Below are 18,909 nucleotides of genomic sequence, written 5' to 3'. Positions count from 1 at the left end.
TTGTTTTTGTCTTTTTCACAAGCTAAACTAGTGATTCTTAACCTTGTTGGAGGTATCGAACCCCACCAGTATCATATGCGCATTCACCGAACCCCTCTTTCGTGAAAAATGTCTTTTTTTCAAATTCAAGACCTCAATGTTTATTACTAGTGCACAAAATGAGCCGTGCATGAACATCACCTTGTTCAAAGAAAAGAAACAACACAATGCATGAAGTCAAAACAAATGACATTGTGCCACAACGTCTCATCAGCAAACTTTACAAGCTGGGCCTCAGTACCTACCTCTGCAACTGGCTACTGGACTTCGTCTGTCAGAGGCCACAGGTGGTACGTGTTGGCGACAAAATCTCCGCCAGCATCACGCTGAGCACAGGGGCCCCCCAGGGCTGCGTACTCAGTCCGCTGCTCTTCACCCTCCTGACGCATGACTGCACTGCAAACTACAGCGACAACCGCATAGTGAAGTTTGCTGACGACACGACTCTGGTGGGTCTCATCACCAAGGGAGACGAGACTCAATACAGGCTGGAGGTTCTGACCACGTGGTGCAGGGACAACAACCTCCTGCTGAACGTCGACAAGACCAAGGAGATTGTTGTTGACTTCCGGAAGGGTCACACCCAACACCTGCCGCTGACCATCGACGGTGCTGTGGTGGAGAGATTGAGCAGCGCCAGGTTCCTGGGGGTGCACGTCAGTGAGGATCTCTCCTGGTCCACCAACACCGCATCACTGGCAAAGAAGGGCCAGCGCCGCCTGTACTTCCTGCGGAAACTCAGGCGAGCGAGCGCTCCTCCGGCCGTCATGACTACATGTTACCGCGGCGCCATTGAGAGCGTCCTCTCCAGCTGTATTGCTGTTTGGGGTGGCAGCGCGTAGTGAACACGGCTGGTAAGATTATTGGTGCTTCGCTCCCCTCCTTGAAGGACATTTACACCTCCCATCTCACCCGCAAGGCGACCACGATTGTGAGTGATGTGAGTCACCCCGCTCACTCTTTGTTTGATCTTCTGCCCTCTGGGAAGAGGTACAGAAGCCTGCGCTCCCGCACCACCAGGCTCACCAACAGCTTCATACTCCAGGCTGTTAGGATCCTGAACTTTAGTTTTTTCACAACCACACTGTTGCGTGCTTTTTCCTTACCTTGGTCATGAGAAGAAATCGATTCTTGTTTGGAATCTACTAGAGATGCACCGATCCGATATCTGGATCGGATATCGGCCCCGATATCAACAAAATAGATGGATCGGATATCGGAAAATACAGCCGATCTGTGAGCCGATACTTTCCTTAATCTATTGGGACGCGGGCTACGTCATACGTCAGCAGCACGTGTGCTGCATGCCACGAGAGTTTTCTAAACAAACGCAAACATGGAGCGAACGTTCGCTTCTCTTCCCCGGGTTGCTAAGCGGACGTCAAACCCTGCGCGTTCGCTTCTCTTCGGGTTGCTAATGGGACGTCAAAGGCTGCGCGTTCGCTTCACTCCCGAATGGGGGGGGGGGGGGGGGGCGGACGCTAATCGGATGTCAAACGCTGCGTGTTCGCTTCTCTTCCGGGGGGGTGTTAATGGGACGTCAAACGCTTTGTGTGGCGGGCTCCATCTAGTGTGGAAACTGAGAAGCTGAGCTCAAGCTTCTTGTGCGGGCCATATTCAATTATGTTTTCAGAATTTGCTGCGGGCCAATAAAAACTGGACCGTTAGTTTGGACACCCCTAATTTAGAGCAAAGAACTGTGTAGTCTGCCTGATGCCATTGCCTTTGGTCTTTTCTGTTCCACATGTAGAGTTATGTAGCTTGTTAAGTCAACCATAATATCGGATCGGTATCGGGTATCGACCGATACGCAAAGCCACGGCATCGGTATCGGTATCGGAACTGAAAAAGTCGGATCGGTGCATCTCTAGAATCTACCATATCAGCCCATCATGCACAAAACCTGCTGTAAAATACTTGCAGGCATCCAGACTCTTGTATGCCTTAAGGTCCTTTCCAGTGTACGGAGATGGTGAATCGACGAGGTAATTATAAATATCTGGATATGAGAGTTCAGGCAGGTCGGCTGTTGCAAAATGCTCAGGCGATTTTAGCATGCTTCTTGGTAAAAGGTACGGATCTGTTGTGCCAACAAGGTTCAACTTCTCTCTGTAACGTTTCTTGGATTCTTCATCCAAATGCCCAACTTTGTTGGATAGCAAATCAGCCATAATTCGGATGAAATCGGTAAAAATGTAGCGCAGATATCAAACAATCTATACAAACACGTAGGAACGAGCTGACGAGTTGACCGCCAAGATGGCGGCATAACACAAAATCACGTGATAAAACCACGTGACTGCAAAGCCTCTATTAGGCGCACCGGGTTATAAAGCGCACCTTCAATGAACGGCCCATTTTAAAGCTTTGTCCATATATGCACCGGACTATAAGGCACATAAAATAGAAGCTTTACTGCAACAAACTGAGGTTGACTAGGGTTGCGGTATGCACCCACTAGCCAATAACCAACGAGCCCTCTGTAAACAATCGCGTTTCTCAAACGATCTCCTATAAAATGATTGGAACTGACTAAAGTTCGATCTAACGCATTGGTACTACTTACCTATGTTTCCCTTCCATATCGATCCGTAGATTTACTCGAAACATTAACAGAGCAGCCTATTTTGACATGAAATAGCCTCGCGCGTATAGCAGCTATCGTTATAGCATTAGCCATCTGCAATTTCCTATGAGCCTCAGCTCGCAATCTCCCATGAGCCTCAGCAAAGTGTAAACAATTGCGTTTCTCAAACGATCTCCTATAAAATGATCAGAACTGACTAAAGTTTGATCTAACGCATTGGTACTACTTACCTATGTTTCCCTTCCATATCGATCCGTAGATTTACTCGAAACATTAACGGAGCAGCCTATTTTGAAATGAAATAGCCTCGCGGGTACAACAGCTATTCGGTGACGCCCCCTGACTACAGTTACCGTAATGTTGGGAAGCGATGTGACCTTGTAATTTACTAGTCGTACTAAAACGTACTAAAACATTTTGGCAGAGCACTGTGTACAACCAGTATGGATCAACAAATTCATCAATTGATCCATATATAAGGCGCAGCGGACTACAAGGCGCACTGTCGACTTTTGATAAAAATTTAGGTTTTTAGGTGCGCCTTATAGGGCGGAAAATACGGTAATCTAATAAAAAACATCGTTATACCATACATGAAGTCACATGTTAACATCAGATCCCTTATTCGGAAGGAGCTTACAATCCTAGCATCCATCTTTGGTCAGTTTTTGTTGGAATTGCTTTGCAAGGTGACAGAATAGCCTCCCATTGGATGTCAACTCTCTCCCGCCTTCATAGATCTTTTTTTTGAGGATACTCCAAAGGTTCTCAGTTGGACTGAAGCCAGGGGAGGATGATGGTGAGCACACCATGAGGTTGTCTTTTTTATGCCTTTAGCAGCCAGTGATGCAATCTGGCTTCCAGCACTGTTATGCAAGAAAACTATTCGGGTACGGATAACATGGTTCTTCTGTACCAAGGAAGAAAGTGGTCATTCCACATACTTTAGACAGGTCATTTTAACACTTCTGGGGACCCTAAAAGAGCCGACCATCTCTCTCCCAATTATTCAGGACCCGAACATGATTCCACATGATTGCGTGCTGACATTGCTACCTTGTTGGGACATGGTGGACATCTACCAACCATACACCACTCCTTCCACGCTGGCCTTATATGACATGTACATCATGAACAAAATAAAGGATGATCAGTAGGTAAACACAATTACAATGAGTGCTGGCGCTAGCCATCAAAGCCATGGTAAACACTAAACAAAACTGTTTGCATACCTTTATAGTTATGAATTTACTATGAATCTCATCTTATGAACACCTAAACTTACAAACTTTTCAACATACAAATGGCTCTTTTTTGGCATCTTACGAAGAGAATTCAACTTCAGAACCCAAAGAATAAAGAAAAAAATAACCGTGAGGTGACTGAGGAATTAATAAATTTTTGTGCGTTCCTGTGTGCGTCTTGGCGTAATAGTATACAGCATTGAAAAGTTCTACTGTAGTTTGGAGTTTTTGTCGTAATCACTGGGGGAAGAAAATCGCTTCTACAGTAATTTTCGGACTATAAGTCGCGTTTTTTTTCATAGTTTGGGTGGGGGGGCGACTTATAATAAGGAGCGACTTATGTGTTTTTTTTTCAAAAATTTTCCAAAAAAAAAAAGTGGAACCGCGATGTAGCAAGGGATTATTGTAATTTGAATTTCAAGTGACGTCAGCAGCGCGGCGTGGCGCGGCGGTTGTTTACAAAAAGGACAAAGATTGATCACGGGATGACGAAGGGCCTCACGTACTACCGGCATCATTAGCGGCTTTGTTTCTAAGTGAAACGGAAGAGTTTGAAGGATTTTACGCACGCCCGGTCCTACTCTACGGAGCTCTCTTTCACCTCCGTGGATAGAAGTCGGGGTCTGGCGCTCGGCCGGGTGGCTGTCCGGGGACGGTGGATGGGGCTCGGTCATGGCTTTTACGCAGGCCCGGTCCTATTCCATGGATCTCTCTTCCACCTCCGTGGCTGGAAGTCCACGCCGGCACACGCCTGGAAGTTATTTTTGTTAAATAAAGAGCCGTTTACCAAACCCACGTCTTTCCTTGTACTTTGTTAACGCTACAATCTAGTTATATACTAGATCTGTGTAATAACGACGAGATTTGTGCAGGTTACATTGTGACAGCAAACGAGCAGGTGATCGAGCAAGCGTCTGATACAAGAGCGTGTTTGAAGTGAACAGCAGAGAAGAAAGCGCATCTGTAATGGCGGCCTCCCTATCATATCCAGATTAAAAAATATATATATATATATATATATATATATATTTTTGTACCCATGTATAATGCGCACCCCAGATTTTAGGACAATAAATTTGTTGGGAAAAATGTACTTTTTATCATTGGATTCTATGTATCTACCTATGTGTGCAAGATCTTCTACAGGATGTGACATTTTGACCTCGTGATGTTGACTTGGGAGCATATGGCTGGCTAAGGAACTCATGTCTGGAGTCAACGAGTCGCGCTATACAATAAGCCCCATTGTTAGCTATCCATACACAGGACATGAGGTTGTCGTGCGATAAGCTGAAGCAGACAAACGTCCTATTTAAGTAGAGGCCATGAGAACGCCACAGGGGTATCCGTCCCATAGACACTAAGACTACGTCTAGCTAAAGTCACGAGCTGACCATACCGCTTCTGCCCGAGATAGCATCTTGTTGTGCTGTGGAATGTCCTTCCTGTCTAAAGAAGCTATGCATTCATGTACACTTGCCCCATTGTTTGTTCCTCAATAAAAGGCACGACCAAACTGAGGGAGGGTGCAGATCCCAACCACACTCGCTGTGGCTGGGGTGTGTCCTTCTGCAGAAGTCGCTGGCCATCAAAGACGTATCCCGCCTCTGTGAGATTCTGTTCAGATAAATGTTGTGAACCCAACATTTTCTGGTGGCCCGTACGGGGATTCCTGAAAATCTGTTTGCTGATCCGAGGAGTGTTGAAGATGCCGAATCCGTGCACGGCAGAGGTCATCACAGGACCCTGAAGGAAAGCCCTGGGGAGCGATGTTCATCCACCAGGCCGGCGAAGTCCAGTTCAGCACCTCTCGGCGGCGACGATTGACGGAATCTTCAAGAGAAATCTTTCAGAGATTCGGTGAAACCTCTTTGTTGGCTGCGTGGTTGGGGTATTTTAGTCCCCGGAAAAAAGGGTACCCGGGTAAGGGCGGCGGAGTCCTTGTGAATTCCAAGTGATAGGAATTCGGTCTACAGATGGAACTTGTAGCCGTAAATACACTTCGTTGTGTTAAAATTCCGCGGTGTAAATGTGTGTGTGAATGGTAGCACGTATGTGCTGCATGGTAAGAAATAACTAATTTCTGTCAGGAATTACCACAGAAAGTCATTATCCCACTAAAGAAACATTCCAGCTTTAGAAATCCCTAAGATTTGACAGTTGGACTAAATTCATTAAAATGGGGGGCCGTCAAAGTGTTATTGACAATGTATAAGGAGATGAGAAGTATACATGTTAAATAAGTTACCAAACTTGAGGCAAGTGTCATTAAGAACGATGAGGCCACAAGTATGTTTGTCAGACAATGAAGCCACAGTGCGCGGGCGCACTGTTAAACAGAGGAGCCTGAGGCAAAAAGCTCTTTCTGCTCCTATGCAAAACATGCATCTAAAATGCCTGAAACTCCCCCATATAATAGCAGAATATGTCATGGTCAGTCAATTAGAACTTTCGTACAAACAAGAAGCATGACGAAGGCTGTTAAATTTCCCCAAAGTATAAACGATGCTGATGTATGCTATGCGAATGGTACAGGTGTCAAACCTTATTGAAAGATAAGGCCACTAATATGAAAAAAATAAAAATAGTAAAACCAACACATCAAATAGAGGTAGACGTTTGCGCAGCGCTGTTTGTTGATGTTGTTTGTGTATTTTGTCTTTATTGTGGGCCCTTGTCTTGTCCTTGTGTTTTCTGTGTGTTTCTGTGTGTCTATGTGTTAAAATTATGAAATTGGCTAAAATAGTGTGCAAGGAAATTTACTAGACTGCGATCTATTAGATTTGTACCACGACACAAAAAAAATAAAAAATAAAAAAAAAGCAAAATGATTTTGAAACTAGAAGATGTAATTTCTGGAGAAATTGGATGTGAAGGCGTAAAAGATTAATAAATACTTAGAGGATGCAACAGAATGATGTTGGAGCAGAATTGAATCAGTTGGAAAAATGTAGAAATTAGAGATGAAAAAATTAATTTTGTGAAATTTTGCAGAACATTTAATCAGTCAATCTTTTATTGGCCAAGTTTAAGCATGCCATACAAAGGATTAATAAGATAACGTGAAAACATGAATTTTTTAATTTAGCGATCTTGGGAATGTTGAAAACTCTCCCCGGTGTGACGTGAATGGGCTGAATGATGTGAATTTCAAACTGGGACAATGTTAATCTGAAACATGGAATGTGCCATTAGGAATGAATGGAAGAAAAATTGCCATAAATTTGCAAATTTTGTGGAAATGAAAAGCTTATGGAATCAAATGAATGCAAGCATCTCTTGCGTGAAATTTCGGAATATGTCAAAATTGGAATGAGTGGGTTGTTTTATCAAGAACCTTGAGATGGGACAAATTCAAATGAGGAATGTGAATTGAAAATAATGTATGACTGTGTGAACAGCTTGCAGAGGACTTGAGGAGAGTGAGACCAGTATATAATGGAGGCTGTGTGTGTGTGTGTGTGTGTGCGCGTGAGAGAGTGAGAGAGAGAGAGAGAGAGAGAGAGAGAGAGAGAGAGAGAGAGAGAAAGAGAGAAAGAGAGAAAGAGAGAAAGAGAGAGAGATGCAAATGAGCAGGAATGAATGATTGACAAGATACAGGTTGAATGGTTGACGTTGTTGGAGACTGCTATGGGAAATTAGCAGAACAACTTTGAAGAAAGAGTGATCTTGAGCAAATTTAATGCTAAGAAAAGAAAATAGGGCTTATTTCACAGTGGTTGACTGATTATCATGAATTGAATGGCTGGTTTTACGCTTTCATTTAAAAGTCAAGTTTTGGTCTACGTTGTTGATAATTGCTTTTGAAACAAAGGAAGCGTGGGGATGAGATTCCTTTCTCCTCATGCAGCATTTAGGCCTGAGAGGATATGAAGTCGAGTAACAAAAGTTACGATGGGTAAAACCAGAAGTAAACTATGTTGGTTTACTCTCAGCGAAAGGGAGAGCACTGCAATGAGGCAGGAAACAGGCTATATTAGACACAACACGACCTGTCACAAAGAGCAATGTTTTGTTTTCTGTGATTGCTTCAGAGCTTGGGCTCCGCATTATGCTGAAATTGCTAAGCCACTGACAGGAGTGGCTCATGGACAGTCGTTAGCAGTCGAAGATACATTCGCGTGGACACCAAAAGTAGAAGCATTGACAAATTGAAAATGACATTAATTCGGACAACAAAGGGTGCGATAATGGATAAGGTGTTATTGACCACGTCAGCAACGAAACTGTTTTGCCAAAATGATTTTTTTAGGCGAACCCAATTGTGTCACTTATGTGACAACAGGGGGGGATGAGTTATTAGTTACCTTCGGTTTAGATTCTTAAGTGAAATTTAAAATAAATAAATAAATAAATAAAAAGCATGTCCTATTTGTGTGAAACATGATCCACACGGGAACCTAAAAGAAACTATATGAAAATCACCCCCACTTCAGAAGGGTTAACACCTGTTGAAAACAAAGTGGAAAATGTGTTCAAGTTATACTATGTGGATTGCTAAAGGTGCACATCTGACAGACAAAGACATATACGTTGTAAATAATAAGCTTGCTATCTCTAAATCCCTTTTTAGAGCAGCTGCAATTTCGACACAAGGAAGTACTCATGTGTCGACAGGGGGGATGCAGGAGCTAATATCACAACACTTTACAACGTATGGTTTCAATTTGTACTCAAACCTTTTTTTGTAGAGCTGTGAAGTCTGTATAAAAAAATAATCCACAAGGGAATGTAAAACCAAAAATTCCCAGAACCGACATATCCGTTCCAAATGTCGCATATGGACTTCATAGAACTAAACAGGTGTGGACTGTACAAATACTGTTTAGTCCTAATCGATGCCTTTTCAAGGTGGAAAGAAATAATCCCAGCAAAGAATGCAGATGCTATAACAGTAGCAAAGGCTATCTGCAAGACCATTATTCCCAGTTATGGAATCCCAGAGACCATTTATAGTGACAACGGACCACATTTTGTCAATACGGTCATTAACCAAATGCATGGCAGAAACGGGAAGACCATGGCCTGAATGTCTAGATTTTGTAAAACTCTATATGAGGATTATGCCGTGGCAAGGTTTTAACCCCTTATGAGATCATTCATGGCAGAGCATACAGGCTCCCACTGTTCTCACATGATCAAGACACAGCCACAGAAGAGCTAACTCTAGCTGACTAACATGATCAAAACCATGCAAACGGAAAACGTGTCAAATGCAAATTTACTGCCCTCCACTCCTTTATCTCCACAGGATGGCTCAGCAAAATCAGGTGACTGGGTCTTCATCAAAGTAATCAAACGGAAGACGTGGTCTTCACCCCGGTGGGAGGGACCATTCCAAGTCCTACTCACCACACCCACAGCTGTGCAGAAAGACCCAGCTGGATTCATCTCAGCCACTGTAAGCTGCAGAGAGTGCTTGGCTCCTAGGCCCCGGTCAGGGCGAAGTAACCGGCTGCAAAGGGGGTGCCAATTATAGTTTGGCATCAGTCTCAAACCGGTGAAGAACTAAGAACCCTGACCATTTAGCTCCCTAGGGGTTCAGGTGGCTCTGTGGAACTGAACAGAAAATGGCACTCAGAGGAGTGCTTGTCTGTGCTGTGGCTGTAGCATGCTTGCCAATGACATGGAGTGTCCAGGGTCCCCAAGGGGAGAGTGGAACTTCCGCTCGAATCAAGAGAATGACGACCGAACTGTTGACAAACTATATAAAGATAAACCCAGATATACCCCATGCAGACAACATGTGGTACCAGTATGTATCCATGTTGGCCGAAACATACAATCAAAGTGAATGTTATGTATGTTCCATAATGCCACGATCAAGTCAACAGCCCGTCCTACATGCCTGATCCATGCCAGAGAAAAATGGATGGTGTTTTGCAATACTAAGGGCTTTTGGGTTTAATCCCATCGAAGGACTCAGACGGTCGGAAATTAATGAGGCACAACTAACCGCCCATCCCTGTTACAACATCTCAAGGCCATTCACAATAGTGTCAAGAAGTTCTGTCGTCACACCCGCACCAGTGACTCTCGAAGTGAGTGAAACCATCTCACATCCCCTGTGCTTCCGACGAAGACGTGTTGATGGAATAAAGGTGGGAGATACAAAGCGCTGCATCACCACCGCACTTCTAGAACCTTCCAGCAAGACCTCGATGAATACCACATTAGCAATCAGACAAATCCTAGCAGGAGGCGAAAGTCCCCACTCCATCATCGAAGGGGGATGGTGGCTCTGTGGTCGCCGAGGGTACGCAGTCCTTCCAGGACAATGGGATGGCACATGTGCCCCCGTATATGTGTCAGATCACACTGTGTTCCTCAGTCTGACACATTTTCAGGAACATCATCAGCGAAAGACACGTGCAGCTGTTGCCCCCACCTTCCGTCCCTACGACAGTGTCTGGGGCTCAGATGTACCAGATGAATACAAGCTTTGGAGCACGGGACAAAAGGTGGCACTCACACTCTTCCCACAGGCGGGTGTGGCTAAGTCTATTCTCCGAATAGAGACTATGGACTACAGGTTGAAGACCTTTGCCAATTTTACTCTAGAGGCCCTTACAGGTTACCAGTCGGAACTGCAAGCCCTGAGACTAATGGCACTACAGTCCTGAATGGTTTTGGACCTCCTGACTGCCGAGAAAGGAGGTGTGTGTGAAATAGTTGGTACCTCCTGTTGTACCTACATCCCAGGAGAAAATGACACCCACATCGAGTATGCTCTACAAGGACTTCGGAACCTCCGTAAGGCTATGTCCCAGGACGAAACTCCAGCCAAGGATGGCCATCCCTTTTGGTGGCTGTTTTATGGCGATTGGAGGCAACTTCTCTTGAAAGTCGCGGTTCTTTTAGTTGCCATACTGTTATTTCTCTGTATTTTTACATCATGCATCATTCCTTGTATTCGTCACATGATGACTAAGATGTTGACATCAGCGTTTGCTGTCCAGAATGTCATGTTGGTCCAGCGTGAACAAGATGAGTGGGACCACCTTGCGTAGATCGCCTACCTATTTGTTTTTTTTCTTTTTGATGGTCCAGAACAAAATACATTCCATTATGACGAACATAGCCAAAGCCGAATGGAGAGCTGTAGTTCTGATAAACTCCGGAATGTAAACTTTCATACTTTTTGATGTTACTATACTATATCGTGTAGGCATATACTCATTTATACACATATGTAGTTATTAGTTGATGTTTTGCTTTCCCATGAATTCCAATGTTAAACAGGGGGGAATGTTGGGAAAAATGTACTTTTTATCATTGGATTCTATGTATCTACCTATGTGTGCAAGATCTTCTACAGGATGTGACATTTTGACCTCGTGATGTTGACTTGGGAGCATATGGCTGGCTAAGGAACTCATGTCTGGAGTAAACGAGTCGCGCTATACAATAAGCCCCATTGTTAGCTATCCACGACTCTGGTGGGTCTCATCACCAAGGGAGACGAGACTCAATACAGGCTGGAGGTTGACCTTCTGACCACGTGGTGCAGGGACAACAACCTCCTGCTGAACGTCGACAAGACCAAGGAGATTGTTGTGGACTTCCGGAAGGGTCACACCCAACACCTGCCGCTGACCATCGACGGTGCTGTGGTGGAGAGAGTGAGCAGCGCCAAGTTCCTGGGGGTGCACATCAGTGAGGATCTCTCCTGGTCCACCAACACCGCATCACTGGCAAAGAAAGCCCAGCGCCGCCTGTACTTCCTGCGGAAACTCAGGCGAGCGAGCGCTCCTCCGGCCGTCATGACTGCATTTTACCGCGGCACCATTGAGAGCGTCCTCTCCAGCTGTATTGCTGTTTGGGGTGGCGGCTGCACTGACTACAACTTGAAGGCCCTGCAGCGCATAGTGAACACGGCTGGTAAGATTGCTGGTGCTTCGCTCCCCCCCTTGAAGGACATTTACACCTCCCATCTCACCCGCAAGGCGACCACGATTGTGAGTGATGTGAGTCACCCCGCTCACTCTTTGTTCGAGCTTCTGCCCTCTGGGAAGAGGTACAGAAGCCTGCGCTCCCGCACCACCAGACTCTCAAACAGCTTCATACTCCAGGCTGTTAGGATCCTGAACTCGCTCCCCCGTTCTGCGTAGCGTCCTGTACTTTTACTATCTGTACTGTCTGTATGCACACTGGCTCTTATTTGTTGTGTTATCTGTTTATTTATTATTTATTATTACTCTTATTATTTATTGTTTGTGCCTTTTTGTTTATGATGTTTTTTACTTTTGCGCTATGCTTGCTGGCTCCGTTTTGCTCCTCTTATTTATTGTGTTATCTGTTTATTATTTATTCATCACTCTTACTATTGATTGTTTGAATTTTTGCCTTCTTGTTTTTATATTGTGTCGCGTACTTGTATGTCTATTGTGTTATGTGTCTCGTCACCGTGGGATAGAGAAAAACGTAATTTCGGTCTCTTTGTGTGTTGTGACATGTGGAGAGATTGACAATAAAGCTGACTTTGACTTTGACTTTGATACACAGGACATGAGGTTGTCATGCGATGCGATCGTCTTCAATTGTTCAGGTGTACATCAAGTCGGACTGATACAACAGGTTTGATGTCAACTTACTTGTAGCAGTTATTGTCCTACACAGTTAAGCGCACCAGTCCAAATGACCCCTCTGGTCTGTGGCAAAGTCTGAACCGGCAGCAGCAAAGTCTTATCCGCGCACAGTGGCAAAGGGGAAACAGAACTGCAATCGGCGGCATGCAGGGAGTCAAAGCCGCAATCAGCGGCATTCGGGGAGTCAGAACCGCAATCGGCGGCATTCAGGGAGTCAGAACCGCAATCGGCAGCATTCAGGGAGTCAGAGCCGCAATTGGCAGCAATCTGGGAGGCGGAGCTGTGCGCAGCACCAGGAGTCGAGGATGTTGCAGTCGTAGACGCGGGGTCGGGTGATGATCGCAGGTTCGGCCGCTGCTGGCACGAGGTCCAACGGCGGCTGCGGGTCCAACGACGCTGGGGTGGGGCCCGATGGCAGCCGCAAATCCGATGGCGCTGGGTCGAAGTCCAACGACAGCTCCTGATCCGGCAGGGCAAAGGTGGATCCCGATGGCGCACGTGCCGCTGGAGCAAAGTCCGACAGCGGGCGTGGATCAGGCGTGACGACACGGCGGGAGCTGGTGGAGGAGGTTGGTCCAGGCGCTGGTCGCTGAAGTGGTCGGATTATTCTGTCACGGAATGAAATGGAGCTGGGCGACCAAATGCAGCTTGGGCCAGTGTTTATTGAAGGAAAAAGGTAGTTGGAAGGGAGGATAAGGGGAACAAGCCAATAGGCCCGGTAAACTGACATAACATACAGTGCCTTGCGAAAGTATTCGGTCTCCTTGAACCTTTCAACATTTCACCACATTTTAAGCTTCAAACAAAGATATAAAATTTTAATTTTTTGTCAAGAATCAACAAGTGGGACACAATCGTGAAGTGGAACGGAATTTATTTGATAATATGATGAAACGGCGGCTCGGTGGCGCACTGGGTAGCACGTCCGCCTCACAGTCAGGAGGGTGCGGGTTCGATTCCACCTCCGGCCCTCCCTGTGTGGAGTTTGCATGTTCTCCCCGGGCCCGCGTGGGTTTTCTCCGGGCACTCCGGTTTCCTCCCACATCCCAAAAACATGCTTGGTAGGCCGATTGAAGACTCCAAATTGTCCCTAGGTGTGAGTGCGAGTGCGAATGGTTGTTTGTCTCCGTGTGCCCTGCGATCGGCTGGCAACCGGTTCAGGGTGTCCCCCGCCTACTGCCCGATGACGGCTGGGATAGGCTCCAGCACTCCCGCGACCCCCGTGGGGACTAAGCGGTTCAGAAGATGGATGGATGGATGGAATATGATGAAACTTTTTTAAGAAATAAAAAACTGAAAAGTGGGGCGTGCAATATCATTCGGCCCCTTTACTTTCAGTGCAGCAAACTCACTCCAGTGAGTTCAGTGAGGATTTTTGAATGATCCAATGTTGTCCTAAATGACTAATGATGATAAATAGAATGCACCTGTGTGTAATCAAGTCTCCGTATAAATTCACTTGCTCTTTGATAGTCTCAGGGTTCTGTTTAAAGCGCAGAGAGAACCATGAAAACAAAGGAAAACACCAGGCAGGTCCGAGATACTGTTGTGGAGAACTTTAAAGCCGGATTTGGATACAAAAAAAGATTTCCCAAGCTTTAAACATCTCAAGGAGCACTGTGCAAGCAATTAAATTAAAATGGAAGGAGTATCAGACCACTGCAAATCTACCAAGACCCGGCCGTCCCGCCAAACAGAGATGCAGCCAAGAGGCCCATGATCACTCTGGATGAACTGCAGATAACTACAGCTGAGGTGGGAGAGTCTGTCCATAGGACAACAATCAGTCGTGCACTGCACAAACCTGGCCTCTATGGAAGAGTGGCAAGAAGAAAGCAATTTCTCAAAGATATCCATTAAAGTCTCGTTTATAGTTTGCCACAAGCCACCTGGGAGACACACCAAACATGTGGAAGAAGGTGCTCTGGTCAGATGAAACCAAAATTGAACTTTTTGGCCACAATCCAAAACGATATGTTTGGCATAAAAGCAACACAGCTCATCACTCTGAACACACCATCCCCACTGTCAAACATGGTGGTGGCAGCATCATGGTTTGGGCCTGCTTTTCTTCAGCAGGGACAGGGAAGATGGCTAAAATGGATGGGAAGATGGATTGAGCCAAATACAGGACCATTCTGGAAGAAAACCTGTTGGAGTCTGCAAAGGACCTGAGACTGGGACGGAGATTTATCTTCCAACAGGACAATGATCCAAAACATAAAGCCAAATCTACACTGGAATGGTTCACAAATAGACGTATCCAGGTGTTAGAATGGCCAAGTCAAAGTCCAGACCTGAATCCAATCGAGAATCTGTGGAAAGAGCTGAAGACTGCTGTTCACAAACGCTCTCCATCCAACCTCACTGAGCTCAAGCTGTTTTGCAAGGAAGAATGGTCAAGAATTCCAGTCTCTCGATGTGCAAAACTGATAGAGACATACCCCAAGCAACTTGCAGCTGTAATTGCAGCAAAAGGTGGCGCTACAAAGTAATAGCGCAAGGGGGCCGAATAATATTGCACGCCCCACTTTTCAGTTTTTTATTTGTTAAAAAAGTTTAAATTATCCAATAAACTTTGTTCCACTTCACAATTGTGTCCCACTTGTTGTTGATGCTTGACAACAAATTAAACTTTTATATCTTTATGTTTGAAGCCTGAAATGTCGCGAAATGTTGAAAGGTTCAAGGGGGCCGAATACTTTCGCAAGGCACTGTATATCAACGAGACTGACCAACAGGTCTGGCAAACAAAAACAGAACTGACAGAGACGTGATACAAGAAATAATCCGACAAGGGTGTAACACACAGACAGGACTTAAATACGCGACAGTTAACGAGAGGCAGGTGACTGCGATTAGTACATAGATTGTGAGTAGACACAGGAAGGGAGGAGCGAGTACACCGACGCGGACAGAAATAATGACAACCTACACATAATAAAACAACCGGGGACGAGTCGTGACAGCCACACCAGCCACCATCGTCTTTTCCACGCTCACCGGCGCTTCAGGAAGGACTTGTGTCGCTACGCTCTGCATGGGCATCTGCCTTGTAGCCAGAAGAACAACTCAGGCAACCCCCGGCAGTCACCAGTTGCTAGCCTGCATATGAAGCGGCAACTGCTGTATTAAAATGTGCGGGAAAGAAAATCCGCCTTCATCAGCCACACAACAGCATCAACATCTTGTCTATTAGGTCCACTCCCGGCCGTCGCCCAATCCTTGCATAGAAAGGAGCTTGTGTGCCCTCCGACAAGTTGAACCTCCTGAGAAGAAATTGCTTGAGCGCGTCGTATTTTCCATTTTGTGTGGTATGCGTAAAAGCTGCATAACAGGACGTGTTGTCAGTTGGCCGAGGAACGCTACGACCATAAAGTATTTAGGATTAGGGGTGCACCAATATATGAATACGGATATATATCACGATATTTCATCACCCGATCAATTCTTGATGCCCGTTTGTTAAGTATCGATCTTTTGAACAAAACTTATGCCTCCATTCAATATCCATTGCCATTGGAGTCAGACAGGGGGCGCTTGTTGCATGAGTGGCCAGAAAGTAGGCGGAAGCACCAAAACAAACCACATTCGCACAAACTAAAATATGGCGGCCGCCCAGCGAGGAAATAACGTCTGAAAGACAAATTAAAGATGTCCCAGCTGCATTTAAATCCAAAGTCTGGAATCACTTTGAGTTTTAGAGCAGCAAGGATGGTACAGGGGTACAGAAAGATTATGCTATATGCAAGAATTGCTTGGCACGAGTGCGGTACATGAGCAACACGACTAACTTACAAAGCCACCTGATACGTTATCACTCCTAGTTGTCGGCACCAATCCACCACAGCCTGATGTAAAGACTTTTTGGGGCAATTTTTTTCTTCTTTTCAACTCGGGCCACAGCAACCACTAATGGTATTGCTATGTACACGTGCAAGGGACTCAGAACATACAGCAATGTTGAAAACGAGAGATTCCACGTCATGATGCCAGTGTTAGACCCACAATATGAAATACCCTCTCGGAAGTACTTTGCTGAAAAAGTGATTCCTTCACTATATGAACAAACAAGACTGAAAGTGAAAGATGTGCTCACGTCCTCAGAAAGTAGGAATGATGCTGACTGCTGGATATCGAGGGAAACAGACATAACGTACATAACCTTTATGGCAGTGGTCCCATTTATATAAATAAATAATACATTTATGTAAATAAATAATACATTTATAATAAATATATAAATACGATGAAATTAAATGATATGACTGACATAAAAACAAGTACAAATGACAAAAATAAAACTCGCCATTACGTTGAATTAGTGGGAGCACTGAGTTTGTTTCTCAGAAACGAGCCGGTCCCACCTAGACGTAATCGGAGACAATGACACCCGAAGTGATTAAGGTTTGTCTTTTACTGCAGGATGCTTGGTCTCCATGTGTTGAAGCAGTTTTGAATGCTTCATTGCCTGGTTAGTTAGCCTGTCGCCACATATTAGCTTTGCGGGTTCGACTGGGGAAACATGTCACGTGACCGGGACGAGTGTCTTGACCTGAATTAATTGATCGATAATTTTTTTTCTGTGCGGCTTGGCGGTCCGGTACCAAGTGACCCACGGACCGGTACCGGTCCACGGCCTGGTGGTTGGGGACCACTGCTTTATGGTACATTTTATAAACGGTAATTGGGAAATGAAGTCATACGTTCTCTATTACAGCCTAAACTGTTGGTTTAGCATTTAAAACAGTTAAACATCTCTACTTTGATACTTAGTTTTTATTCACAACAATTCTTCCCCTTAAGGATGTTACTGTTCAAATAAACAAATACAGTAAAATGGTTATGATGGTACTTTGTGCCCCATTAATAAGCTTTACAACTTGTACTCAAAATGTTGCTGTTGAAAAGACAGTACTTCCACTGTATAAGTGTTCATTGAGTTTAACAAAAATTTAACGGAGTAATTTTATAAAAAAAATGCCTTTTTGAAAATATTATATTACTTCGAATAATATATTGATAATCGTGTTTATTGCCATATCGTTATAATATTGCGATACAGTGGAGCCTCGGTTTTCGACCACAATCCGTTCCAGAAGGCTGTTCGAGAAGTGAATCGTTCGAATTCCGAATCATGTTTTCCCATTACAAATAATCTAAACAAATTTAATCCGTTCCAAGCAAAAAATCGGCCTTTTTTAAGCATTTTTTCATTTGCGCATTTTTGTCCAATCGTGCAACTGCACCGCACTGCCGAACGCGCAACCGTAGCACGTCGCCGACCGCGCAACTGCACCGCGCTGGTCGCATTATTGTTACGGAGCCGTCGCTGAAATTTAGAAAATATTTTAAAGTCCTGATGTACTTTCCAAAATTTAAGTGGGCCTCAGTGCGCAGGGAGCTTAATTTTGTCCCATCGCGCAACTGCAGCACTCCGCCGAACGCGCAACCGTAGCACGTCGCCGACCGCGCAACTGCACCGCGCTGGTCGCATTATTGTGACAGAGCCATCGCTGAAATTTAGAAAATATTTTTAATGTCCTTATGTACCTTCCAAAGTTTAAGTGGACCTCAGTGCGCAGGGAGCTTAATTTAGTCCGATCGCGCAACCGCAGCGCGCCGGGCGCTCACTGTCGCATTGCTTTAGGAGCGTCTTTGTGTTTTAGGATGGCTTTACTGGTCCCACTTGCTTCCTTTGGAGGCATTATTAGAGTTGATGCAATTCTCAGAGTAACGAGAATGTAATAACGAACGGAGTCAGTTGGCATGCGGGTCCTCTCAACTCATCTCGCGAGGTTCGACAACCGAAATTTGTCCGACATCCGAAGCAAAAAAAATCTCGAATTTTTTGTTCCAATACCGATTTGTTCGAGAACCGGGACGTTCGAAAACTGAGGCTCCACTGTATTATATTGTGTGGCAAGCATTGTATATCATATCGTGAGTTACCAGGCAATTCCTACCTTTATTTCGGATCATCAGCCGTGATTTGTTTTAAGTTGAACAGTGCTTCAGTATGCTGTAACCATGATGCCGGGTCGCTCTGCCAAAACTCAGGCAGCCTATGATTGCTGCGGCGGCTGCAAGTTGTGTGAGTTGGGGGGATGAGGCCAAGGAGGACACCTCTTGATCCAGCGCTGGAAACATGATCACGTTAGGGTCATCAATGTGGCTGTACTGAGCAGACGCAGCTGACTTTGCAAACATGTCTTTATTCCGAGACTGCCAACAAAATACTGAAAAGCAAATTGCGTATAAACACGCCCCACTGCTTGCCTGCTGGTTGAGTGGCCTGTTCTAATGTCCTCCACACCATCATTTTTTTTTCTTTTCATTACGTCATTAAGGCTCATTTTGGGCGAATAGAATTTGTACTCTTTTCATGTACTGTTGCCGCAGAATAAACGTCAACATCTTACCGGATCTTGCGAGACTGGAAAAAAACATC

Source organism: Syngnathus typhle, linkage group LG7, assembly GCF_033458585.1.
Source record: "Syngnathus typhle isolate RoL2023-S1 ecotype Sweden linkage group LG7, RoL_Styp_1.0, whole genome shotgun sequence".
Classification (NCBI taxonomy): domain Eukaryota; kingdom Metazoa; phylum Chordata; class Actinopteri; order Syngnathiformes; family Syngnathidae; genus Syngnathus; species Syngnathus typhle.
The sequence above is the reverse complement of the archived record's forward strand: the minus strand, read 5'-3'. Positions refer to the sequence as shown.